This window comes from Dreissena polymorpha, chromosome 6 (assembly GCF_020536995.1).
Source record: "Dreissena polymorpha isolate Duluth1 chromosome 6, UMN_Dpol_1.0, whole genome shotgun sequence".
Taxonomy (NCBI): domain Eukaryota; kingdom Metazoa; phylum Mollusca; class Bivalvia; order Myida; family Dreissenidae; genus Dreissena; species Dreissena polymorpha.
In genome coordinates this window covers 85,577,633-85,592,946 of record NC_068360.1, presented here as the reverse complement: position 1 = coordinate 85,592,946, position 15,314 = coordinate 85,577,633, and the positions used below count along the sequence as shown (strand labels likewise).

Here is a 15,314-nt window from a genome sequence, read left to right as displayed (position 1 = left end):
TTAATATTTCGGGTCATCGTGACCTTGACCTTTGACCTTGTGACCTCAAAATCAATAGGGGTCATCTGCGAGTCATGATCAATCTACCTGTGAAGTTTCATGATCCTAGGCATATGCGTTCTTGAGTTATCATCCGAAAACCATTTTACTATTTCGGGTCACCGTGACCTTGACCTTTGACCTTGTGACCTCAAAATCTATAGGGGTCATCTGCGAGTTATGATCAATCTACCCATGAAGTTTCATGATCCTAGGCGTATGCATTCTTGAGTTATCATCCAGAAACCATTTTACTATTTCGGGTCACCGTGACCTTGACCTTTGACCTAGTGACCTCAAAATCAATAGGGGTCATCTGCGAGTCATGATCAATCTACCCATGAAGTTTCATGATCCTAGGCGTATGCATTCTTGAGTTATCATTCAAAAACCATTTTACTATTTCGGGTCACCGTGACCTTGACCTTTGACCTAGTGACCTCAAAATCAATAGGGGTCATCTGCGAGTCATGGTCAATGTACCTATGAAGTTTCATGATCCTAGGCCCAAGCGTTCTTGAGTTATCGTCTGACAACCACCTGGTGGACGGACCGACCGACAGACAGACCGACCGACCGACATGAGCAAAGCAATATACCCCCTCTTCTTCGAAGGGGGGCATAATTAGAGAGCGGACAACATGCTGAATGTTTAAAACACACTAATGGCCCGTGACCTTGTTTTTGACCCGGCAAGGCCCATGTTCGAACTTGACCTAGACATCATGTAGATACAACGTCTGACCAAGTTTGATGAAGATCGGATAAAAACTACTTGAATAAGAGAGCGGACACTTAATACGGACCGACAGACAGACCGACCCACCGACAAGTTCACTTCTATATACCCCCCTAAACTTCGTTTGTGGGGGTATAATGATAAATATAAAGGTTTTGATAATACTTGGGTCAGGGCACATGAAAGATTGGTCAGGGCTAGTAGGTTCTGCATTTACAAGCCCGAATGGGCTAGTTGAAAAACAAGTTAGTGTTAAGCCCTGATATGCCCCCTATAAACGCTTTGATAGAAGTTATGAGAAGTTTTTAAAACCTTATTCGGATTAGTGCTGCAACAATACGCCAAAAACCGTATTGCAATATATTGTCAGTTCAAAAACCCGTATTGCAATATACAATGTATCGCAATATATTGCTAACTTGTACCAAAATAATAACTAGCCAATTACCCAATAATCCCGTATATTCCAGTTTTAAAGCAAATTCTTGTATATATTTACTATAAATGTGCTCAAGAATAACAAGAAACACAAACATTCGCAAATTTTCTTAAGTATCAAATACATTTTGGCATTCGTTACTATTTAAAGATGTGATGAAATAACGTCCAACCGGGGCGGTTTTTTCCACTGAACACGCGTAATTCACCTGACGTGATGTTCCCGTTTTTATACAACACAAAATACACCCATACTTTCCGTGCGATGTTCTACATGTCTGTATAATTTTTGCGTGCTTTTTATTGAGACAAAGGATAAAGCACTTTTTATTTGACACTATAATTTTTTATTGTCGAATTAGCATTAAAATTTGGAAGCATATTTCCGAAATTCGGATTACAAATTTAATAATGCTCAATTCAGAATCAAACGAAACATTTACAGCTGTGCGCAATTAATTCAACGATAATCTGTTCAAATGCATCGAACGAATGCTCCGATGTAACAACGCTACTCCGTATAATAAACTTTCAGAATGCTATTTTTACGAAAAAAATATTTACACTGCTTTGTTTTGTTTACCTTGTTATCATTATTTCAGATGGCTTTTCTGGACGAAATGTGAATGAATTTTTGTAAAATTTTCGTACCGGTATGATGAAAATTGTATCGCAATACAATATGCGGATTGCGTATTGCGATATATACCGATATACCGGTATATTGTTGCAGCACTAATGCGGATCCTAAGTTTAAGGTCACAAGGGGTCAAAATGTTTGTGCGTATGGAAAGGCCTTGTCTATATACACATGCATGCCAAATATGAAGGTTATATCTCAAGGCACATAGAAGTTATGAGCATTTTTCGAAACCTAAATGCAGATTTCGAAACCTAAATGCGGACCCTAAGTTTAAGGTCACAAAGGTCAAAATTTTTGTGCGTATGGAAAGGCCTTGTCCATATACACAATGTACACATGCATCGGCACATTTAAACCACATGGTTCACATGGAGGCTGCGTTATCGATAAATATCTACACAGCGAGTTTAAATTGTTAAGGAACAATTGTGAAAACCTTTTTGAGTGGCATTTTCTTTGTTTACCATCCGGGACAGCAAATTAAATGTCCAACAAACTTATGATTAAACGCCGTGACTGATTGGATAATTGATATATTTCAACCAATCAAAATATGCATACTACATTGCGAATGTAGTAATGTGACTTCCGTTCTACTTTTCAAAACGGCGTTGACATGTGTTTCGCTTATCTCCACAAATCGAACTCGGTATCATGCATAACTTTGACGATATAAAAAAATCGGATTTTTAAAACAATGCATCCAGAGAAAGCACATGTTTGAGAATGACCTGTCCCCAGAAAAAACGTGCATATGGCAAGGGGGACGCATGGCAAAATGAATCACTGCCTTGATAATAGCATCGCATGACAATCGCATAGACAATAGCATCGCATAGACAATCGAGGGTTTTAAGTCAGCCCTCCCACAGTGCTACTAGCACTCCACTCCCAGTGCCTACACCGTAACAGGCCCTGCACTGTAAAGAAGCAATGGTTCTCAGAAAATCGACCCTTCTGATTGGTTGCTAAGATTTGTAACTACAGTACACTCCACGCGTTTTCCCCAATTTCCCTCCATACTCCCCGGGTTTCGACCTGGAGGGAGATTAAGAAAATCCCGCTATACGCGGCGTTTGCATGATTTTGGACGCGGCGGTTAACGATCGGCAAAACTGATAAGCCGTCGCGGCGGCCCTCGGCGTTGGCAACGCGGGGGAAACTCCGCGTTTTACGAGATAACGATCAATTTAATTTTGTTTGACTTCCTGATTTTCAAATAAAATTACATTTATTACAAGTACATACATGTACATGTAGTATAATATTTACAATTAAAAAAAACAACAACCAAGATAGATCGATCCCGACGTGGTTGTAGAAGTAGTTGTTGTTGTATAGAAAACTCGTTGATTTACGACACACAAAACGTCGTCTTTTAACTAATACTTACCAATTAATATAAACACAGTTTGCAACATTGTTTTTATTTTGATAATTTAATCCAAAGTTTTCATGTAAGCAGGTGATTTTCTATACTGAACATGTATACAAATGAACAAGGACCCTAAAAATCTCGCAAATCTGTGTGAATTGACAGTTTGATGTAATCAAAGAAAAGCCGCTTCCTGTCTACAGGCATAACTTCCTCAAGTAAACACGTTCAACGAATGCATAAGGAATGGTTTTAATTGTCGGAACAAAGTCAATTCTCTGCTCGCTATACATTGATTTTCTCTTTGTTTGTAGGTTATTCCATTGATTGCTAAAAGGTGGTAACTATTGAGTTGATAATTGCATTTAATATTCACAGTTGTATTCTTGTTGCGTCGACATTCTAAACATTGTTTACCAGTAATTATGGACCAAATCTGCAGAGTGACATTCACACATGTTAATTCCTTTTGTCAAAACACCGCAGACAGCAGTCTACACAATAGGTCAGTAGACAAGCTTTGCGTGTTTTCATAACGTCAAACACTTAAAATCCAGTTCCGCCCAGATGTCTTCTTTAATCAGTTTACTATACAATTAGTGTTAAAATAATTACTCTACTAAAATACCGCGTGTTCAATTTGAAATTATTTTAGAGGAAATATCAGCTTATTCGCGATATAATTTCGTTAATAAATACCAAAGAAACTTTTAACCGAAATCAACAAAATTCAATGTTCTCTGCGCTACAAAGTTTGTATAAAAAAAATCAATACACGCACACTTTGCAGGAGTATACATTGTACCTTGACCTTGTACATTGCAGCATAATTTTCGCACGCTTTTGTCGGGAAATATACATGACTGTATATTGGAAGCATTTGTAAACGCCGTGTTAACAATTAAAAATCGTAATGTGTTTCGGATTACGAATTATTATTCTCATTTGGAAATTTTACGGAACATTTATTCTTGTGTCATATGTGTTATGATTTAAATATTAATTTGTCAAATGTATTATATTAGACTAATTCATATTGTAGACGTACCTGTGAATTAAAAAACATAATTTTTATACGTATTAATTTTCTATGCAATTATCTTTTTTATACATGTACTACAGTATTTAAACAATTTATTATAACAATGTTTTTATTTTTTGGCATGCCCAGTAGCACACTGCTAACGCAGCGATCACTGATAAGAACGGAAAGTGTCTGCATTTACCGACTAGCCTAAAGTAATACACGCTGCGGGGATTAGCGAACGCGGCGTAACGCCAAGCGTTTTATCGAGTTCACCTCGCTCTTCCAACGCCGCGTGAACACTCGCTAGCAGAAAAAAACCCGCGGAGGGAGCGCGTTTTTTGGGGAAAACGCGTGGAGTGTACTGTATGCGCATGTGCTTGTTCTAAAATTAGTATCTTAATGGAAAAACGAAACTCTTGCTCATGTTATTCTTAAAATATTTTTACATTTTATTAAAAAATAAGCTGCATATAAAACATTTGATAAAGCTACTTATAACTATTATTCCATAAGCAAACTAACATCATTGTGCATTATATAATTTAAATATCATAGCATTACCCTGGAGTAAATATGATCTACTTTCCAATGAACACTGGAAATCATGAGAATGATCGTCATAATAGTCATGGATAACCATCAAATAAATAACAACTTCTAAAAAATGAAAACCATCAACTTTCCAGCACTTCTTATTGTGTTTTTTTTCCGTTAAAGTCAAGATACTATTAGGGCCGATACTATGAAAATAAGGAATAGGCATTCCTGATGAATATTAATGATGATGCACATCATTATGCGGTCCATCATTATGCATTTAAAGCTGTCAATATTTAAGTTTTTCTTTATCATCTATATTTAATCTTCAAGCTGACTGAAAATAACACACTTCAGAAAAGATGATTGCATAAATTTTTGTCATTTCATTAACGTAATACTAACTGGTTTTCTCTTTGGGTGATTGCTTCAACTTTCACTTTTGAAAGAACACTTACAAGAGCTGTCAAAGAGAATGCTAAGGTTTAGTTTCAAATTATGTACTTATGTCAATAAGAATAACGTGGTTTACATTTAGAAAACTGTATAAAGTAGCTAACAAAAAAAAAAACACTATAAGAGAACACATGTAAAACCTTTTTATTTTGGATGACAGTTCAGAAATAGAACTTAGACGGAAAAACATGGCCGACACCGAAACGAAAAGCGTTCGTTCATTTTTCTATCAATAGATTAACCATGACAGTGCAAAACGATATTCTTTGTCTTCCCTGATAGAATACTTTACCTGTCTTATTTATGAATGCATTTGCGATGTCATTAGGTTGTTGTTTTAATTCAGTCGTTTAATTCCACACCGAAATTACACAAAATGTCAATAAAACTCGTAATGACGAAATCTCGCGAGATTTCCGATGTAAACATTTTTGGAGAAAACAAATAAAATATGTATTAAAGATCAAAATATCAGTAAACTGTTGTTTTTTATTTTATTAATTTATAAATGAATTAACAAATCTAAATATAAAAAAAATCTAAAAAAATCAAAGGGTTACAAACCACCAATAATATAACTCTTCGTATAAATGTGTCTTATTCTGAACTACAACATAATCAATAGTATATATTGTGTGTGTATGTTCGTGAGGTCCTTCCGCTTCAGAGGCTGCATTATGTGTAGACACTGAGACTGGTCCGGCATTCCTAGAAAATTAACTTACTCGAAACCTAAAAGTTGGGATGGATGTCGAATTAGTATAATTGCTAGCTTTTATTTTTTACTGGAAAAATATTCCTGTTCGGTGAGTGGGGATTGAACCATTGTCGCCAAGGTTAGAAGCGCGTGAAACCACTCCGCTAATCGGACAGCCCCCATTTATCAATAAATCATGCAAAATTTCAAATATATTGATCATCAATTATAGTTCCTCTGTGCTAGTGGTGAAACTACAAGACAACGACGACAGCAACAACACCAACAACAAAAAAACAGAAGCAAAACTTAGTTCATCAAAGCATTGACGTCACTTATTATACTGCGGCTCTTGATAAATGCGTTTGTGTTTAATATCTAAAAATATAAAATATTATTTTGCTTTTGGGTTTAATTTGTTCCTTCTTTATGTTCTAAATAACTGCTTTTACTAAATCACGACTGTTAATCACGGGCGCCATCTCTTTTATTTTTGTGCGCCTTCCGGAGAGGACATGGATGCCAGACTACCATTCTCAGGCTACTGGAGGACCTGGAAGAAGGCCTTGGACTCTAACCAGTATGTAGCCGCCATCCTAATGGACCTGTCCAAGGCCTTCGACTGGCCTTCGACTGTCTTCCACACAACATTCTGCTGTGTAAGCTGGCATCCTATGGACTCTCTGAGAAGGCCACTGATACTCTTTGCTCCTATTTGACAGACCGTAAGCAACAAATTAAAGTATGCGGCCACGTAAGCAACTGGGCAAATATAAAAAAAGGCCTCCCACAAGGCTCGATACTCGGTCCCATTTTGTTTAATGTTTTTATCAATGATATTTTCTATTTTATTGAACATGGCACTCTGTACAACTATGCAGACGACAATACACTGTCTTTTATTACACCAGATTTTGATCTATTGATAAGTACTCTACAAAGTGAAAGTAAAATTCTTATTGACTGGTTTTCTTTTAATTGTATGAAAGAAAATCCTGACAAATTTCAGGCGCTACCCGTTGGTAAAAAAAACACATGATAAAACTCCTAATTTTGAAATAGATAATAATATTATTTCTTGTGACGATGTTGTAAAATTGTTAGGTGTTGATATTGATTACAATCTATCGTTCAATACTCACATCCAGAATAATTGTAAAAAAGCTGCTCAACAACTTAATGTTCTAAAGAGAATTGGTCGTAATCTGAATAAACTTAGTAGACTCACAATATTTCACACTTTCATCTTGTCAAGTTTTGTCCTCTGTCATGGCACTTCTGTACAAAGAGTAACACCCAGAAAATAGAGAAAATTCAAGAGAGAGCTTTGAGATTTGTTTATGATGATTATGCTTGTAACTATGAAGATTTGTTAAATAGAGCCAATTTACCACCTCTACACATTCGTAGATTAAGAACCATGGCAAATGAAACTTTTAAAATTGTTAATAAAATATGTCCACCTGTTCTGCATGACTAAGTTGAAAGAAGAAATAATAATCAGAACTTAAGATACTCAAATATATTGCAGGTTCCATCTGTAAAGACAGAACACTATGGTAGGAGAAGTTTCAGGTATGCAGCCCCAGTCCTGTGGAACTCGCTGCCTGACGAATTCAGACTAGCAGGCTCCTTCAGCCAATTTAAAACCTTGATCTCAGGTTGGAATGGCAAGATATGCAACTGCTCAGGGTGCAATCAGACTTAGCTGTCCATATCTTCGTTCCAACTTATCAGGTAGCGAGTCTGCAGACTGGAACTGCTGACCTGACATGTTTTCTAGTTATGCTTTCTCTTGCTTATTGCTTTGCTTATTATTTTGCTTATTATTTTGCTTTGTCTTTTGTCATGTTCTGCTTATTTGGCTAGACTTGTCTTAGTGCTGCATAGATATCTCATATATATATGTATACTACTATGTGCTTATAAGCCTCTTTGCCATGCATGCTTATTATATTTTTTAAATTGATTTAATTAATGCGTAGGCCTATGGCCTAGATTAGCATAAATCTCTCAGTTTTTATGTTTTATATCTTGTCACCTCCTTTGCCTGACAAATGCTCTGCAAGTTATGCCATATTGCCCTAAGTATTAATGCTTGTATTAATTATGTTTAAATTATTTTACTGTCTCGTTTAACGGCTGCTTTTAATATGTTATTATCTGATATGCTTTCCCTATTTATTTAAACTGTTTTAATTTAATTGTAGGCGTATGGTCTTTATTAGCATAAATCTCTCAGTTTTTGTGTTTATGTGTAGTTACTTTCCTTTGCTTGACAAATGCTTTGCCATTTATGCCATGTATGCCATTATGCACTTTTGTATTAATGCTTGTCTTAACCATGTTTAAATTATCTTACTGTCTCTCTTAACAGCTTCTTTTTAATATGTTATTATTGTACATTTGTTAAAAATGTCGGTTCAAAAGCTAAGTATAGCTTATGTTATATGTTATGTACTCTTGCCGACTTTAAATAAAATTTACTTGACTTGACTTGACTTTTATGCGATGCATCAATAAATGAGCCAATACTACTTTCGAGGTGGCGCTTAGGACCGAATGTTTTGAAAAACCACGGGTAATTCCACAGGGTGAGTAAGATTTATATGGGTTTCTTTTAAACATATTTCGCATCATTTTTAAAAAACAATGCGATTCAGCGAAGACACAATCATCCACAAATGTACAAAAACATAAAATCACAACCCATTTGAAAACGTTGGGACCACAGGTGGTTAGCGTGTGGCTATGATATTAATTAGTGAAAACTTCATTTTGAGTCAAATATATATATATATAACAAGGTATGCAACTCAATCAGCCCAAAACGGGGTGCATCGCTTTGAACAGCCATATCTTCATCAATTGTGCAGCAATTTTCACGATCTCGGTCTTATTCAACGCAGAAATAAATTTCCTTTCTGGAAATGTATATGTCTTGCAATATTTTTACAAATGCTGGGTCAACTTTTAAGAAAAGTTACTAATCATAGCCACACGCTAACCAACTGTGGTTGGGACTTTATAAGTTTGTCATGGGGGAGTTTTTGAAAGCAAATCGATGTTCTTTGCCTGTGTGACGAGCAAATTTCCAACCAATGAAATCGATCGCGAACGACATCAAACCATGGCCTTGAAAATGTACAAATTGTTACATGCACACAAAAAATGGCAATTTGTCTATCTAATAGATAATTTTGTATTTTTCTGAACGAGATGGAGCCAATGCCAAGGAAGTGGCGCCAATGCACATTTTAAGCTGTTTTAATTTTCTTTGCCGTTCGTACTTTTGTGTGTGGTATTCTAGGTTGAATATTCGATCTTTTTTCTTAATTCGATTAAAGTGAAATATAATCGAAAAAAACTCAAGTCTATATAACTATGATTAAACATGGATTGCAAAAAGATTTCTTTCATTTAAAATACTATAAAACTGGAAAGTAATGCGAGTATAATAAAAAAAGTAACGTTTTAAGACCGAGCTATCCTATTTTTTTTGGAGATGTGAGGACATATTTTTGCCTAATTAAGTATCGTACATCTTTGCCTTTAAGTGAATTAAGCATTTCGATTAGATTTGTCCCCTTTTGATTATTTCGTGAATTATTTTACTGTATAAACGCATTTGTTGTAGAAGAAATATTTGAGAATGTTGAAAATTTTGATTTTGGATTTATTGAATAATGAATATTTTGGGTTTATATCGTACATTATGTTTAGTTCAGGTTGCTGACATCTTAATTGAGCCAGTAACTTTATTTTTATAAATTTACATCTTTTTGTTTAGAATGTGTACTTGTTCTGTATAGATTTAGGTTTACGTACATACAGGTTTGTTGAAAAATAAAAATAAATATGAAAAGGAAAATTATCTATCAAATGTGATGGTTCATATATCGTGCATTGGCACCACATCCTGTCATTAGCGCCACCTCATTGGCATTGGCTATATCTCTTTTGGAAAGATACAAATTAATCGATAAGATCCAGAAGAAGCCAATTTATTTGTGCATACAACAACTAGTTTAAGTTGAACACAATCGTTTGATGTCATTAGCGTATTAATTTGGTGAACATTTTCTCGTCACATAGGCAAAACACATCGATTTACTTTCAAAAAGTCTACAGTGGCACAACTGATAAAGGTCCCCACGTTTCCAAATGGGTTAGGATTTTATGTTTCTGTACGTTTGTGAATAAATTAATTGTCGCTGAATCGCACTACATTTCCCGATTTTTCAAATACTGCGAAATATGTTGAAAACACATATAAAATCTACTCATCCTGAAGAATTATCCTTGAAATTTTAAAACAACCGGTACTAGGCGCCACTTCGAAAGAAGCATTGGCGCCTTTATGTATGCATCGCACAAAAGAGGTGGCGCCCGTGATTAACGTCCGTGCAAATTATGTGACTTTTTGTCGAACCCGCTTACGGAAATCTCGATATAACAGTCACAGTGGTCGAGTGCATGTGTGTGCTTGCATAACGACGTCCAAGCTTGTCGGGACTGTACCTTCATCGTTCATTTTGCTATTTTAAAATAACTTAACAGAAATGAACAGCGTCATGAAAAGACGTGTCGCGTTTAAATCCGTCTCCCTACCTAAAAAACAGGGTTACATATTGGTCAAAAGTTAAATTCGGGCATATATGTCTCTTCTGGAATGTAACTTTATATAAGTATGTTTTCGGACTTTAACTTAGTCATTTATTACGTAATGTTTCAATTACTTACCTCAAATTACCTCCATGAGGAGACGACATAACGCGTGTAACACCCCACATCCTATCTCAAAGGTGAAGGTTATACTTTAAGATCAAATTTAAAATTTGGCCACAAACATAATATCATGACTTTACCTTCATTATGCATCATGCAATTTAAAAAGTATTCACCGCACATGTTCACCACGTGGAGAAGGCGTAGCATGTATGAAACCGTCTCCCTAGGTCAAAGGTCACGGTAATAATATTGTGTCACAGGTCCGTTCCAAACTGTAATTTACATATCACATGTTTAACTTTGACAAGTTGAATTGTACATGGACTGTTACTTCCTTATTCATCATGCAATTGTAAAAATGATTTACCAAAGAATGCTCACCATATGGAGAAGGCGTGTCCGCCATTGGGCAAATGTAAAGGTCAAACGTGCGCATAGTGCAAAATATGATCGACATATTGCCGACGGGCCTCTAACTAGTTTTGATGATAATTGTTGTGGCAATCAACACCTTTTTTCGTATCTTCTATTTTTATAGACATAGAAATGGTTCGGTCTATCTCATTACAATCAGCTTGAACGCTCGTGGGCACGACCACCGTGGTTGCCAAGTCAACTGGAGTGACACTGTGACTGGAAACAAGTTTATTACGTATGAATGCTGAAATACACTCTTGGTTCTCATAAACTGTTACAATTGGGTCTCATACTATCGGTTACATGTAAAAAACAACAACAAATGATGGGATTACAAAAAAAAAATACATGAAACAATCTATTTAATGTATACATGGCAGAAATTAATTCTATGCATATTGGTCATTGAATAAGAAATGATCGCTCTCCTAGATTACTCTATTATTTTAGCAGCGAATTTCATGACTGCAGTACTTACAGGTAGCAATGTGTTTATGTAGACTGTCTAACGGAATAGTAGTTGATGAATGCCTCTTCTATTCTGCTATTGGTTATGAAGAGACCCACCCAATGTAAGTGGTGTAATGCTCAAAGTATTCGTGGATATACGCATTTTTCATGTTGTAAAATAAAATACTATTGTGGTTTTTGTGTCAAATGCAAGAGATTCCCACCGCTTTGTGAGATAAGCTTTTAAATTATTATCTGTTGTGTCGTAGCATTCCTCGTAGCGTCATGTCGAATGTTGTCAGATGATATTTTTCGGATAGAATTGTACTCAGTGCAATTATGAAATAAATATTAGCGTATTCAAAATTGAAGTATAAAATCAAAATTATATAGTTTGAAATGACTACGTTTTTTTCCCTTCAATTTAAGTGTTCTCATTTAATAACATTTCTAGCATTTTTCTTTATTTAAAATAATAATTGTATTTTTTAAATAAAATACCTACGTGCTCGTGTAAAGGAGCTTCTTTGATTGCGGTATTATTGTTTGGGCTGGGTTTTTTCTTGTGCAGTTTTAGACACCATCAAAGATTTCGATTTACTATAGTTCATTCACAAGCCTTTGCGATGCCACGATTGAGATTGCTCGTGGGTTTTATTAAGATAAACATTTCTATCCGTGGTGTAGGCCCTCTTAATGAATACGTACGAATTTTGGAAGTGAACAAATACAAAAACACGCATGTTTTATATGCCAATCTATTGTTAAATGTGTATTCTTGGACATAGCAACGAAAACTGCATTTAAATCGGCATTGTCTTGACAAAATACTGGCTAGACTTAGCTCCCTTTAGTAATCTTTATCATGTTCAATGGTTCTCATAGTATCGGCCCTTCTGATTGGTTGCTAAGATTTGTTACTATGTGCATGTGCTTGTTCCAACAATAGTATCTTAATGGAAAAACGACACTCTTGCTCATGTTAATCTTAAAATATTTTTACATTTTATTCACAAATAAGCGGCATATAAAACATTTGATACAGCTACTATTAATCCATAAACAAACTAACATGATTGTGTGTTAAGTTATATAAAAATCACAACATCACCCATAAACATGACCAACTTACCAATGGACACCGGAAATCATGAGAATGATAGTCTTAATAGTTATGGATAACCATCAAATAAACTACAACTTCTAAAAATTGAAAAAACATAAATCAATCTGATAGTGTTGTTTTATTATAAAATGACATTGATTAAAACACACACCAAATAAGGACCCATAACGGACCTCGTTGTAGCGCCAGCGGAGCTGATGTTCCACTGTGAAAACAACCGTGTACAAAACTCGTTGTAGACGGTAAGAAAATTATAATCACCACATTTTTTTTTAATAAATACAAATTAATAAATTTTACTTTTTACTTCTTTAACAATAAAATGAGTTTAACACGAAATGCACTAAGAATGATGTAGCCTAACCATCAGCAGCAATTTTAAAGTACACAAAGATCAACAATTTAGTTAGAAAACATAAAATAAGCAAGAAACAGTTTTATGATTTAGGGATGCAGACCGAACTGTGTTGATCAGATGCATTTAAAAGTATTCATCTAAAACTAGAAATCTATGAACTATGCATGATTGGATTATTTTGCAAGTAACATTTTGTAAATAATAAAAACATAGTTTTTATTGATATATTAAAATGTATAAAGATATCTAAAATATGTCACATACACACATATTTCCAACAGACTAAACATAATCGAAAGTCATAGCATTATAGAATACAAATATTGCTTTAGACAGATATAATACAGCACGATAGCGCAATTAAAAATATAACTGCCAACACAATCTTAAGCAATTAATTTAATGGTCGTGAATGAGATTCTATAAAAGGCTTAACACGGCGACGCACACAATACAGTAAATATTAAATAATGCGTCACATGAGAGGAATCAAAATGTATTTTTTTTGTGAAACATTATTTACGATACTTTTAGAAGTGTACTCTGCGAAAATTTAATTCTTATATTGCAAAGACGGCCTGAATGGACAAAAAGGCATACCATAAAAATGCTCTCAACAAACATCGTATAAAATACAAATGCGGCTTTTTCTTAAAGTAAATGAAGATAAACGATTAAGTGTGAAAACAAACGATTAGCAAGAAAATAATATGTGGTTGACGGAAGCCAGACCGAACTGTGTTGATCAAATGCATTAACAACTTAAAATAAGCAAAAAACAATTATATGATATAGAGAAGTCAGACCGAACTGTGTGACCAAATGCATTCAATAAAAAGAGATTCAATAAACTAGAAAACTATCAACTATGAATGATAACGTTTCTTTGCATGTTATATTTTGTAAATAAATATCATAGTTTCATTTTATTGAAATGTATACAGATATTTAAAATATACAACATACAGAAATATTTTCAACAGACTAAAAGTATTCGATAATCATAGAATTATAGATTACAAATACTGCTATCGAAAGGTATATTACAGAAAAATATTTCTTAGTGACTATTCGGTTAAATCTTGCTTTATGGCCATTAATTATTTAACTTAAAATGATATATATTTTCTAATATTGACAAGTAAGATGAATCGATAACTATGTACTTTATCATTAGTGCAGGTAAAATGACGGGAAAGTAAATTAGTTCTGTAAACATTCTTGAACAATCAATGTATGGCAGTCAACCAGAACCCACGAAGCTACGGTTAACTTGCAGACGATACAAAGCCATGTCCATTGACATAACATAAAATGGATATAACAACACATATAAAACGATGCTTTAAAATAACACATGTCTAATCATGTATTATGCAACCCTCGGACCAGATATCAGAATGCATAGATGTAGATTCGCAAAAATCATAAAGCGGCAAATGGTCATGCAACCCATTTTAGCCATACCAAAAAAGTAATGAGCTATTTGTTCAACAAATTGTATTTAAGAAAGATTTTTAGCAAATCTGTCAAAGCGAATAACAATTTGGCCTTCTGAAACATATTGGGCTATCCGTCCGCACGTTCTCGATTCGACCATAACTCAAATGTTAATGTATATATAGTGAAACTTTGTTATGAAACTTTGTAGTTCTATTGCAGAAAATATGCAAGACGATTCATCTTACGCAGAATCACAATTTAGAAAACGATCATGACATTTCGTGTGCACAACGAGGGTGATAAATCTGATGGTTCTTACAACGAGGATGATAAATCTGATGGTTCTCACAACGAGGATGATAACTCTCATAGTACTCTTTTTAGTGTGCACAACGAGCATGATAAATCTGATGGTTCTCTTTTTAGTGTGCACAACGAGGATGATAAATCTGATGGTTCTCTTTTTAGTGTGCACAACGAGGGTGATAAATCTGATGGTTCTCTTTTTAGTGTGCACAACGAGGATGATAAATCTGATGGTTCTCTTTTTAGTGTGCACAACGAGGATGATAAATCTGATGGTTCTCTTTTTAGTGTGCACAACGAGGATGATAAATCTGATGGTTCTCTTTTTCGTTAAATTGTCAGGTGCGTTATGGTCAACAATCTTAAAAACATTACCACTTACAAGAAGATACTCGAACAAGTTCACCTCAACAACCTTATGTTGATTTAACAAATATACAGATGCATTATTAGTTAACACTGCATACGAAATAGAATGTATATACATTTAATTATATTGAACAGTTTTAGTTTCTTGTTTGTGTTTTAACAC

The 15,314-nt window shown here is 34.7% G+C and overlaps 1 protein-coding gene across 1 annotated transcript in view; it reads right to left on the bottom strand.

The window, feature by feature from the left end:
- The window catches only part of LOC127833289 (probable ubiquitin carboxyl-terminal hydrolase FAF-X), a 105,868-nt gene extending 100,201 nt beyond the window's left edge, over positions 1-5,667 (bottom strand). The window contains exon 1 of the mRNA XM_052358462.1: positions 5,547-5,667. The gene's annotated coding sequence lies outside the window, so the exon portion shown is untranslated. The remainder of the gene's footprint in view (positions 1-5,546) is intronic.
- Positions 5,668-15,314: the final 9,647 nt, after the last annotated feature.